At 36.2% G+C, this 13552-nt stretch overlaps 1 protein-coding gene across 9 annotated transcripts in view; it reads left to right on the forward strand.

Moving 5' to 3' along the window:
• Nucleotides 1-13552, forward strand: part of EYA4 (EYA transcriptional coactivator and phosphatase 4) — a 101568-nt gene that overhangs the window by 47292 nt on the left and 40724 nt on the right. The gene's annotated exons all lie outside the window — the stretch shown is intronic.

The raw sequence follows: 13552 nt of genomic DNA on the forward strand, positions 1-13552 counted from the left end.
AGTGTGTGGGGGAGGGGGTGTTTTATTGCAATTTTTTTATTTTTTTAGTAACTTCAATTCTTACTATATATTTGTTGTTTTGAGAAAATCAGTGGGCTTCACCTAGAAGAGTTACATCTTCCGCTTTTCCTTATTGCACATTGTTTTAATTTATATTGCAACTTGAGTAAGCTTGATTCACTAAAATGTTAAAATGCAATGTTAAATTATTAGATGAAGTCGTAGGGGAGCAAAGTCCAAGTCCATTCTCACCCATCCACAGTCATGTGAAAAAGTAAGTGCATCCAATATAAAGCCTTTTTTATATCACAAATCAAAGTAACTGTCTGAAGTTTAAATTAAAGAGCTTCGTCCCAGATTGTCTCTAATGATGTTCTAATCAGTTATACCTGATCTGGTACACCTGATTCTAATTTTAGGTATTTGAGGCAGTGATAAATGTAGGAGTGTGCTTAACATTTTCCATATGAGTTTATGTTTATATAAATTACACAATGGACTACAAATGGACTGCAAAATGTAAAAGATGTGCAACACTGTTACATTATCAGTATTGTTTAAATGAAAATCAAATGTTGAAATATGGTAACAAAATTAAAATCAATGGGGAGTACTTAACTTTTTCACATGATGGTAAGGCTACTAAATGACTTGAGGTTATTGTGAGGAAAATGAATAAGGTATTATGTATTGTATATCTTCTTGAGTTTCCGGAAGAAAGACACAGTATTAATAAATAAATGAAATGTATCTCTAATTAATCAAATGAATTAAGCTTCTGTTACTGAATATGAGGACAGTAGCAGAATAACTGTAATTTGCTACAGTACTTTGTTCTTTCTCTGTGTTTTTTGTTTCTTTTTAAAACCAGAGGCACTTAAGGCTGGCAGTGATCAGTTAAAATCCATAGAGAAAAATAGATATTTTCTCATTTCTGGAACCGTTCAACTTGCTCAGAAATATGTTTGGCCATCAATTGATACGCTAAGGAAGTGAATATAGTAACAGACAGTCACAGATAATAAAGGTATAATTTACTGGTTTCCCTTAAGAACATATGGCGACCTTTGTGGAAATATGTACTTATGTACGTGTGTGTGTGTGTGTGTGTGTGTGTGTATTCATTCATTCATTCATTCATTCATTCATTCATTCATTCATTCATTCATTCAATTTATATATGCCGCCCTTCTCCGGAGATCAGGCGGCTTACAATGCATTAAGCAATAGCCTTCATACCTTTGTATATACCTGCTTAGTAGGGCTTTTTGGCCCCCCCCCAAGCGGTGTTCTATTTTATACAAAGTCACCTTATTGCCCCCACAAACCGGGTCCTCATTTTACCTACCTCGAAAGGATGGAAGGCTGAGTCAACCTTGAGCCTGGTGAGAATTGAACTCGCAGTAATTGCAGGCAGCTGGCAGCTAAGTACTACTTTAACAGCAGCAGTTTAGTCCACTGCACCACCAGGCTCTTATGTTCTGTAATATACAGGTATTCTTCAATTTACACAATTGAGCCCAAAATTTCTGTTGCTAATTGAGACAGTTGTTAAGTGAGTTTTGCCCCATTTTGCGACATTTCTTGCCACAGTTGTTAAGTGAATCACTGCAATTGTTAAGTTAGCAGCAGGGTTGTTAAGTGAATCTGGCTTTCCCATTGATGTTGCTTGTGTCAGAAGGTTACAGAAGATGATTACATGACCCCACACACTGCCACGGTCATCAATATGAGTCAGTTACCAAGCATCTGAATTTTGATCCCTTGATTCCTGCAGTGGTTGTAAATGTGAAAAACAATCATAAATCACTTTTTTCAGTGCCATTGTAATTTTGAATGGTCACTAAAGGAACTGTTGTAAGTCGAGGACTACCTGTACTTGCAAAGCAATTACAAAGCAAGCAATGGGAGGATTAGCAATTTTAGAATTACTATATTGTGGTTTGAATATGCTAAATATCATTTTTATAGATATTGTGTATTATTGAAATTACTAAGCGCAGTACTTTTGAGAGTTCCTAGAGCAGTGATGACTAACCTTTTTGCCATCACGTGTCAGGAAAGGGGGGGGCGCAAGGGAGGTTCTCACGCACACGTGCCCACACCCATAATTTTATGCGCCCCGCGCCCCGCTCCCCCACCCCGCTCTTGGCATGTGATGACCCGTTTTTCTTTCTCACCTGGCTCTAGATCCTCTCTATGCATCTAGGGAGGGCGAAAACAGCCTTCCCCACCCCCTCGGAGGCCCGAAACGGCCCATTTCCCAACTTCCAGTTGGACAGGAAGTGATGTTTTTTGCTGTCCCCAGCCTCCAGAGACTCCCGGAGCTAAGCTGGCGTGCCAGGCGACATGGCTCCGTGTGCTGCCTGTGGCACGCGTGCCATAGGTTCGCCATCACGGTCCTAGAGGGAGCTTTGTTTTTATGTGTGTGTGTGTGTGTGTGTGTATACACACACACACACACACTTTCTCAAGACCTCAGCAATTAATTGGTTGTTTTCAAATTCAAAGGTTTAGAACTTAAGCTGTGACTTTTCAATAAAATACCCAATAGTTCTTATGAGAAAATTTAAGAAGCATGTATCGTAGATTTATAGAAACATATACTCTCTCACGTTTACTTATCTCAATGCAATTATTAACTGTGTTGCTCTTATTCTAAGGTTTATCATTTGCACTAGACTATTTAAACATTAAACTGTCACGAGGGATCCTTGGTGTTGTCTGAGCTGATCCTTGGTTGTTTTCTTACAAACATTTCATTACTCAAATTAGGTAACTTCATCAGTGCTAGTGTTATGCTGTCATGTTATGAATTTGTCTGACCATTAAAGATCAGTAGGGATAGGTTCTTTTGAAGTCATCTGTACCCTCAGAAGGCTGTTTATCAAACAAGGGGTAAATGTGTTCTTCTGCTTTGCTCCAAGAGTAAGAAAGCTTATGTCTTATATAAAATCTGTTAATCTTTAAAAGCTGATACCAGACTATTTCTTTGATTAGCACAGAGTAGCACAGCTCTCCTTCCACAATGCCTTTAAAAGAGTAGTTGACTCTTGGCAGCCAGCTGTACTGTGAAAGCAAGATTAGGTTACAGAAATTTCAGCAACTGGATTACTTTCAGTTTAAAATCCAATTATCTTTCAGCTTCTTATGATAGAGATTTCTTCAATTTCTTTCTCATGCTCTTTCTCTGAACTTGCAAACTGGCTGCCCTTTTATAAGGCAATTGAAGAAAGGGCAAATGTATTTAACATTACTCTATTTTTGTAATTCCAGAGCTAAAAGAACAAATGGAAGTTTTAATTCATACTATAGGCTCTCTATCACCAAATTCTAGAAAATTTAGCCAAGGGAATGATTTTTGAATTAGTTTTACTCTTGCCCATGGAGGAAAAATATTTTCTTCTTCTCAACTGAGAGAATAAATGAAGATAATTTCAGTTTAATTAAACCCTCTGAGGAGTTCAGCAAGTTAAAGTACAGAAGAAAGATAAAAGCCAATCACTTTAAGATCATAATTTTCTTTTAGCACATATAATTATGCTTTTTTTCTTATTTTTTATTTTTTAAACATTATTTTCTTGGCCTTTTTGATATCTACTTAATACGGTAGGAACAAGGAATGGATTTGAACTCTTCTTTTCTTTTCATAACCTAGGAAATAGTTCAGCAAAAGGAACTGTATTGTTCTTTGCTGATACCTCTGATAAAAAGGGGAAGTAGTGGGTGTTGTAAGATTAAGCAGAATCAGCACAATGGCTGAAGTAGTCAAAATGTGTCAGGTTTTATTCTGAGTTCAAGACAAAAAGTATGCAGGAGATGACCAGACTGAACCTGAGGGACGGGGTCAGTCAAATATGTCTTACGTCTTGAGTCTCCTCGCAGCCACAAGGGATGCTTGTGGCCTTCTACCGTTGCACCATAGAGAGTATTTTAACTTACTGCATCTGTGTATGGTTTGCCAATTGCACAGTGGCAGATAGATCAGCATTCCAGAGGGTCAATGTCATTGCCCAGAGGATAATTGGTTGCCCTCTTCCTCTTTGGAAAAGCTTTATAGCTCCAACTGCCTTAAGAAAGTTCAAAACATTCTTAAAGATCCATCTCATCCTGGGCACCCTTTTATTGAACTATTATCATCTGGCAGATGGTACAGGTCAATAAAAACAAGGACAAATAGGCTGAAAAACAGCTTCTATCCCAGGGCAATAACCATATTGAATTCTACGATATAGTGCAATATCGGGTTTTCAATTTCAATTATATAGAATGTAAAGGATGTATGTTTATGTTTTTATTTTTATACTTATTTTTATAATGTACACTGAAGACGGCATTTAATTTCGTTGCACCATGTGCAATGACAATAAAGTAAACTAAACTAACTCCAGTCCACCTTGAATTCCATTGACTCTTACCTACTGCCAATTCGCTTTGACCATTAGTAGTTCAGATTATTGTAGAGAGTTTAAGCTTGCAATAAACCTTTATATTCATTTGAACTGCCTGGATTTCCTGGTTTCCCTGCACTTGACAAGTATGCCTTATTTTGTGCCTATCCTTGCTTGTCTAGTCATACTACTTTGTTCTGGGACAATAGAATTTTATTTTTACGAACTTCTGAATGCTGTTGATTGAAATGGGTTGTAATCTGGTTTTAGAACTAAAACATAGTTTTAGAACTAAAACACCATCACCAATGGGCATTCTGTTGGTTCAGTTGGACCTGCCAGCTACTTTTAATTATATAGGTGGGTTAATTCATTAATGGAATTGATGTGCACGAGCCCTTAAAACAAAGAATGATTGTGTGTGTGTGTGTGTGTGTGTGTGTGTGTGTGTTTGTAGATATCTGAAAATGCTAATGATCTGCAAACTCTACTCATCAAAATCAAGGAGCACAAAATGGGACTAAAATTAAATCTAAAGATCAGAATAATAACAAAAGGGAAGTCCATAACTTTAACAATGCAGAATATGAAGGTAACTTCTGCCTTTTAGGATCCATTATCAACAATAAGAGGAACCAGCAGTCAAGAAACATATTACAAACCAGAAGGGTGTAGGATGGCAGTAAAGACCTTGGAAAAGATGTTCAGATACTGGACGGATCAATATCTACAAAGATCAGTATTGTGCAGGCACTAACTATTTCTCATGACAGCAGACTCGGTCTCATTGGAGCAAGGCAGTGTCACTCCCCAGGCATGACTGTCATGCCCACCTATCACAGAAAGGGCATATCAGGTAACACCAACGCCCATTTTCCCCTGAAACAATATGAAAGTTGGATATTGAAGAAGCATAATAAAAAGAGTACTAATGTTTCTGAAGTTTGGTGTTGGGCAAGATTCTTGAGAATATTATAGATGGCCAAGAAAACAAATCAATCCAGAGGTCTTATCTGAGGTACAAATGACCAGGCTCAAATATGGATATATTATGAAAACATCGAGCTCCCTTGAGAAATCTGTGATGTTGGGAAAGGTGAAAGGAAAGAGGGGGAAAAGATAACACGGTGGATGGATTTAATTATAGTAGCAACGGATCCACATTGGAAGACCTTGAAGAGTCTTAAGTGGCTGCCGAGAGTCAGTACCAGTGTGATGGTGTTTTGTCTGTCTCAATATGTGTTTGTGTGTGTTTGTATGTGTAGGTGTTGTGTATGTGTGAGAGAGTATCATTAAGAGCCTTGGTACTACAGTGGTTTAAAGCACCCTGTTATTAACACAGCTGCCTGCAATTTACTGCTGGTTCGAATCTCTCCAAGGCTCAAGGTTGACTCAGCCTTCCATCCTTTCTAAGGTAGGTTAAATGAGGACCCAGTTTGTGGGGGCAATAAGCTGACTTTGTATAAATATACAAAAGTATGAAGACTATTGCTTAACGCACTGTAAGCCGCCCTGAGTCTCCGGAGAAGGGCGGCATATAAATCAAATTAAAAAAAAAACAAAAAAAACCTGTAAGAATGCTTTCCTTTAAAGAATCAGATTTATAGACAAAAGTGGCATGCTGAAATATTTTTCTCCAGCTGATGATGGTACATGGATAGAATGTCTGTTTGGAAAAGATAATCATATGTAGCCTGGTTACATTAGTATTGGTATAACTATAGAAATCTGTATTTGGACACATTTGAATTTATTTTTATTTTTTTTTGAAAACTCAGTTGTCTGAGAATTTAGGCATCTGAGAATTTAGATGGCTTTCTTGTATTGGATAATGAAAAAATGGATTTCTGTCTGTTTTATTAGTGTTCTAATGACTTGTGTGTAAAGAAATAAAATTCATTATTATTGCCAAATCATAGCTTATTTTAAAATTGCAAATAATTTATCAAAGAAAAATATAGTGCACAAGGAGTATATTCAACTTTATACATTCCTTAATACATTTAAATACAGATGTATTATTAGCTGCACACTTGAGCAGAATGCCATTGTGACTGTTCTTGTGGGCTGAAAGGTTTTTATTAATTTATCCTTCCCTTGGCAGAAAGGGGTGCACAGTATTTTATGAGCTGAGAGACTTGCCGTTCAGTGGTAATCACTCTCCAACATGTAGAAGGTACTGGGACGATAGTTAAATTTTAAATTTTCAGGCATAGAGTATATATATGTGAATACCTTCTAAATATGTAATCATTGTCTCTTTCTATTACATGAAAAATAGCAATTCAACCTTTGAAGAAACCATTTACAACTGCATATAGTTCTGAGGCTTCAGACTATGAACCCCTGTTCTACAGCCAGAAGGGGGTGTAAAAATAAGGGAACCATTGAAAATCACAGGTCCACTTCCACATCCAAGAACTCAGCATGCAAGGGTGATAAAGTCAAATTTGTGTTTTTCGAAGTAGTTTTGGTTGTTCCAGATTTGTTAAAACTTAGACAACCTTCATATTAAATTGTCACTTTGCTTCAAAAATTGCTTATACGTGAGATCAAATATGTATGTATGGTATGTTCCGTCTCCAGCAGTAACCTTCAAGGATAACCTACAACGAAGGTGGTAGTCAGAGCAGACCTGAATCCTATAGAAGTTTTTTTTCAGGTAGATAATTTTATTTCAAAAAATAACTATGATGCAGCATGTAAACAGTGGTAAAAAAAGTAAGTGTTGAGGGAGTTAAAAAAAAAACCATAAAAGCAGCATGGACTTCTGCTTAAATAGGGGCACAGGAAATCCTGTTTTAATAGTAATTTAATTATATAAGGGACGGTTTATAAATAATGCTATCATCAGCACACATAGCTTCACTACCTTTCACATAATCCTTTTAAACAATCCATTCCTGGATGCAGATCGTCATTTAGACTTAAGTAGTACTCATTGCATCTCGCCTTATGGGTCACAATTTTTCATATTGCCCATATTTTGGATGGCAGTTAGAAGATTCAGATGACAGCTAGAGAAGAAATTCTGCAATTAGTGCATCTGGCTTCTTGGCAGATTCCTCAAGCACTTCTCTTAATGTGTTTGGATTTGCCCAAGAGCCTTTTATGTGGCTGAACCACAGATGGGATGTTTGCACAAAGTGAGTATCCCAAAGGATTATTTCCCACCTCTGATTTCATTAATTCTTGACCCCACATTCTTTCTTCAATAGATAAGATTCTTTATGAGTTTCATACAATCTCTCTTGAGATATTTCATATAACAACCAACAGACTTCTATATATTTTAAGTATGCACCCAACGTTTTTCTTACTATAATCAGATTTTACAACATAATTGATGTATTTCAGTATTCTCCATGCTGTATTTTTGCGAAAAAGTATTGAAAGTGACTAAATATAAGGTCAATTCCCAAAGAACAGTAACTGTACCCAGCTTTTTCAGCAGAAATGGATTTGCCTTTCCATAATCAGTTCTCTACCTTAGGTTTTCAAAGGCGAAATCTGGATTTGGTTAGAAGTGAAAGTGAGTATGGTGGTCTCAGTCCAGTCCTTGGAGATTTCATGTCTGCTGCTCAAAAGAGGCCCAGAACTAGAATAATGAGGTTGTTGCAGGTCACAATTAAGTTATAAGCTGGAAGACGTATATTAGAAAGTGCACGCATCAATAATGGAATCTGGAGAGGTGGAGAGGGGGGCTTAGCTGACTGTATTCACATTTACAACACTGACAAAGGCAGTGAGCCAAAAGGTATGAATTCTGAGGTATTTTTTCCTGAGATATTGGAGCTGCTGTTTCTTTTGCCTCTACGCTTAGGGTTTTGTTAGATCGAGTTAACAGAGCTGTAGTTTAACATTCGCAAGAGACTGATTAAAAACAAATTACAGGCAGCCCTTGACTTACAACAGTTCATTTAGTGACCTTTTGAAGTTACAACGGCTCTGAAAAAAGTGACTTATGACCGTTTTTCACACTTATTACTTTTAAAAGCATTTTTTTTTGGCCAAAGAGGTTGTAGAAAAAAATGCTTTTAAAAATTAAAAGAAAAAGCCTCTGATGATTGTGTGGCTCAGCTGGGCATGGGGGGGGGGCAGAGATTTTTCTTACTGGTTCTCCGAACCACCCGCCTTCATTGCTTGGCGATCCAGTCCGAACCGGGAGCATTTCACCCCTGCTTCTAATGACTTGTGTGTAAAGAAATTAAATTCACTATTATTCACCAAACCATAGCTCGTTTTAAAATTGCAAATACTTTATCAAAGAAAAATATAGTGCACAAGGAGTATATTCAACTTTAATTCTTAATACATTTAAATACAGATGTATTATTAGCTGCACGCTTGAGCAGAATGCCATTGTGACTGTTCTTGTGGGCTGAAAGGTTTTTATTAATTTATCCTTCCCTTGGCAGAAGTGGGTGCACAGTATTTTATGAGCTGAGAGACTTGCTGTTCAGTGGTAATCACTCTCCAACATGTAGAAGGTACTGGGGCGATAGTTAAATTTTAAATTTTCAGGCATAGAGTATATATATGTGAATACCTTCTAAATATGTAATCATTGTCTCTTTTTATTACATACTTATGACCATTGCATCATCCCCATGGTCATGTGACCAAAATTCAGATGCTTGGCAACTGATTCATATTTATGATGCTTGCAGTGTCCCGGGGTCATGTGATACCTTTTGTGTTTTTCTGACAAAGTCAGCAGGGAAACCAGATTAATTTAACAACCATGTTACTAATTTAACAATTGCAGTGATTCACTCAACAACTGTGGCAAGAAAAGTCATAAAATGGGGCAAAACTCACCTAACAACTGTCTCAATTAGCAACAGAAATTTTGGATTTGATTGTCGTAAGTCAAAGACTTCCTGTATATTTGTTCCAAGAATTGTAATTATCATTCTTTGGTGTTCTATTGATTAATTGAAGCAAATTGTAGCTTTTCCTCTCAGTAATTCAGGATCAAGGGTTTTTTACTAACTTAAATAGAAATAACTATTTGTATTGTGGTTTTGGTACAGAAAGTTCTATTTTACTGTGATTTTGTACTGCTATTATATTATTGTTTTTAATCATTTTAATGAAGCATCGTGAAATAAACAATTTTAACTGTCTTCTGAAAATGGAATAATGTGAGATGTTGCACAAAATAACTGAAATTGGGGAAGGAATTGGAAGCAATTGGAATTGGAAGCAAATGGAGACAACTCCTTTTGTGAATTGAAATACTTTATTGACTATGCAACTATGTGATGCTCCTATGGATATAAGCTAAGATTTCATCTGTACTCATCAGACTATTTCATATTAAGATAAGCAACATTGAGCAATATAGAAAAAGAGCAGTAAGAAAACTAAAGGCAGAAGATAAACCTAGATTTTAAAAAGCAGCCTTAAATATTCAGGCAATCATTTCCCATGAAGTTCTTTCTTTTAGCACAAACATTTATCTAAAATTTAACCTGAATGACGCTCTTCAAAGAGGGTCTATGTAAATTTAACCACACTACATCAAATTGTCAGGTATTAAGGCAGAGTTTCCCCAATGTTTCAGGCTTTGCGGGCCAGTGGGGGGGGGAGAAGAGATGGTTCCATGTGGGCGTGCAGCTCCATTTGTGCAAGCGGCATACACATGCGCCTGCCACTCACTTAAATGGAGCATGCACATTTGCCGGTTGCTCATGCAATTGAAGATGTGTGCACACACTCCCAGCCATTTTCCACAACCCAGTTGCAATCCCCTCATGGCCCATTAGTGGGCCGTGGCCCACAGATTGGAGACCCTTATGTTAAGCCATGAGTTACCTTCTCATAAAGATTGTAAGGAGGTGCAGAATATTCCTGCTCTCTGCAGCTGTATATCCCAGGAGTTCTATACGGATATTCAAAAAGTTGTCAAAAACTGACTTCCCTCCCTATAGTAGAGTGGCCTTGATTCCTCTGGAATTTTAATCAATTACGTATTCTTTTTTTCATTTGTAATGTTTTATTGTTTTCCTTGCTTTTAATGTTGGAAACTACTTTGTGGAGTTGGATGGCCTTTAGAATGATTTTATGAAAGAATTCCAAGTTCAGGATGCATGTCTTGAATATCTTGATTCATGAGAAAGCCTTTTGGAGTTTGGGCCCAAATGAAAAACAAAATAAGGCATTATTTTCTAGTGTTGTACTATTAGATATAATCAAACCTTGAAACAAGTTCTGATTGCACTTTTGAACAAGTTAAAAAATTAAAGGGAATTGTATGCATTGTGTCAGATAACCTTAAAAGTGACTTAAAAGCTGGAGACAAGTCATCAACATCTTCTCTGTACAGTACATTATCTTGGTAGCTATGAATCTGAGGATACTGTTTGTCATACAACATCATGTTCAGGAAGAGGATATCATGGAAATGAATAAGAGTTCCAAGTTCACACGCTATAACTGCTTAGAAGAAAAAGTCACCCTTCAAATTCCCATTATTTCGGTGGAATCCTTGAAATGTTTTCAGTGTTCATTGAAGTACCATGCCCCCTTTTTAATGGTACTGCTTGTCTCAAGTTCAGGCTTCTTGCTTTCTGCGCACATACAAACACAAATAAATCATTTTAAAAATTGCATGCTTGGAAAAATTTCCTATCTTGCTTGTACCAAATATTTTTCTATATTTCAATCTGTATCAAATTAATATCTTAGCCATAAAAGCCAGCTGGGTGACTTTGGGCCAATTCAGTCTCAGCCCAACCCACCTCACAAGGTGGTTGTTGTGGAAAAATAGGGGAGGAAGTGGATGTGTTCACTGTCTTGAATTACTTCCAAAAACAATAAAGGTGGGATACAAATATATAAACTTTAGATTCAAGACATAGAAGTGTGAATAGTACTAGTTATGAAATGTTAACATGAATTGCCAAATACATCTTGGATTTGATGGAAGTCCGAGGCTTTCTTAAAATGGAATCGGGACTGGAATCACTATCTTTTCACTCATTGGAGCTATATGCCTTGCCATCTCTTACCCTTTGCTTCAAAACAGAGAACATAGTTTCCTTATACTCAGTTAAATCATTAGTCCACCTACTCATTGCTAATTATATTGATTGGCAACAAATACCTGACTTTTTTAGACAGGAATATTTTACTGTTGTACTTGAAAATGCCAGGAATGAAAGCTGAGACTGAAGGAACAGTTGGAATAGTATCTATATACATACAAGTGAAAACCACTCACGCCGTAATCACGAAATCTCCAGAACTGTAAAGCCTACAAACTTGAAATTTGGCACATATGTTCCTCTTGGCTTCTAGGTCTTCGCTAAGAAAGGATTTTTCGAAATGACCATCAGATAATTAGTATATCTTATATTATTGTTAACATGCTAATTAGTTAGATGTTCTACTCCCCCTCCCAACCTGAAAATAACTGGAGAGAATGGGATAGGATAGGAGAGGCTTCTGTGCAGCAACCCTGAGGGAGAGAAGGGGATAGGATAGGGGAGGATTCTGTGGGGCAAGGCTGAAGGAGAGAAGGGGATAGGATAGGAAATGTTTCTGTTGGGAAAGACTGAGGGAGAAAAGGGGAGTGGAGAGGCCAATCATAACTACTCATTAATTTTCAACAGGGTGGATTTGATTTAAATCGACTTGATTTAAATCAATTCGATTTAAATCATAATTTTTAAAGAGCAACTGTCATCTCTGCTACTCCTTTGACCCACTGTTGACTCACCGATAGTCCCAGTGTTGCAGAGTACACAGCCTCATGCTACATAACTAAGCTCCATTTCATGCTGAATAAACTAAATTACTTATGTATCTTAAATAGAAAACTATCTTACGATAGATTTTTACCCCAAAAGTTTTTTATTAAAATAAATTCGATAAAAATAAAAAAAATCCAATTTAAATAAAAAAAATCTGTTTTTTTTTATTTTTTAAAAAAAATCATTGATTTTTATCCACCCTGATTTTCAAGCTGTAAGTGTCAATTTATCAAGTCAGATCGCATAGTTTCATAGCGGAGCACGTGTATTCAGCTAGTTATAAATATATTATACATAAATATAAATGTTATTGTAAAAGCCCACTGTAGCTTTCTTACATCATAAAGTAAGGCTTTGAGAAAAAAAATATTTTTTTAAAAAGTGAAGTCATAGAAAATGTATAAATATGAAATGGGATAAAAATTCTGTTTCCTTCTGAGACAAACATTCATAGTATATTTTTTGTTACAAATGTAGAGTCTCCGCATTTTGCTATGCAATGAAACCATAAGCTTAGTTTTGTTATATGAATCAGCCACATATTTCCAAGATGCATAATTTCTTTTAAAAAGTTACCGTCTTTCCCATTATATAAATTTATGTATTTGAATCTTTTATTTTTATCAATACATACAATGTAATTCTTGCTATTATGACAAACTGTAGGAAGCTTTCATTTGCAAGAATTTTCCACTATTCCAGAACGTACTTGGTGTTCAATTTCCACAACATGAATTTTCTACCCTCAGCAAATACTTTTGGAAAGTAATAACTTTTAGTAAATTGTCATTTTCTCCAATTAGCAAGACAGTTCTTGGAGACTTGCCTTCATAATACTGTTCATGTCACTGTTTCACTGTTCCTATCTAAGTTCCATATCTCAGTTACTGTTCCACAAATACATGGTGATTTGAGACTAGTGAAGTTGTATGAAAGCCCTTACATTAATTGGCTATTAAATGCCAATTATTATTTTTATAAAAATACTATATTAAAATTATATCCCTATATTTTGCCTATTGTTTCAGGAGAGGAATATTTCCTATTGATATTATTATTCTTTTTTTTAATGTAATTTTTCTCATGTCTTTGTTCAACTCTCCTGGAATAATTCAAAATATCTATATTACTACACACACATATACCATATTTACATTCTGAGTGAAATCAGCAGTGACAATTACTACCTGTAATTTCCACTTTTAATTGAAGATGAACTTCAGTTAAATCATAGCATGCGTAATTGCAGGCTGCTATCTAAAAGGCATTTGAAGTTTCTTGGACAAAACTTTCAGATGCCCCCCTCTCTCTATTCCCCCCACCCCTCATAGAAGAACATGATTCAAGTGGAATGTTTCTAATCTCCTCTTGTCTTTTCCTTTTCTACCAGTTTCTCTCTCA

Source organism: Pantherophis guttatus, chromosome 1 (assembly GCF_059756535.1).
Source record: "Pantherophis guttatus breed Tessera chromosome 1, ASM5975653v1, whole genome shotgun sequence".
In the NCBI taxonomy this organism is placed as follows: domain Eukaryota; kingdom Metazoa; phylum Chordata; class Lepidosauria; order Squamata; family Colubridae; genus Pantherophis; species Pantherophis guttatus.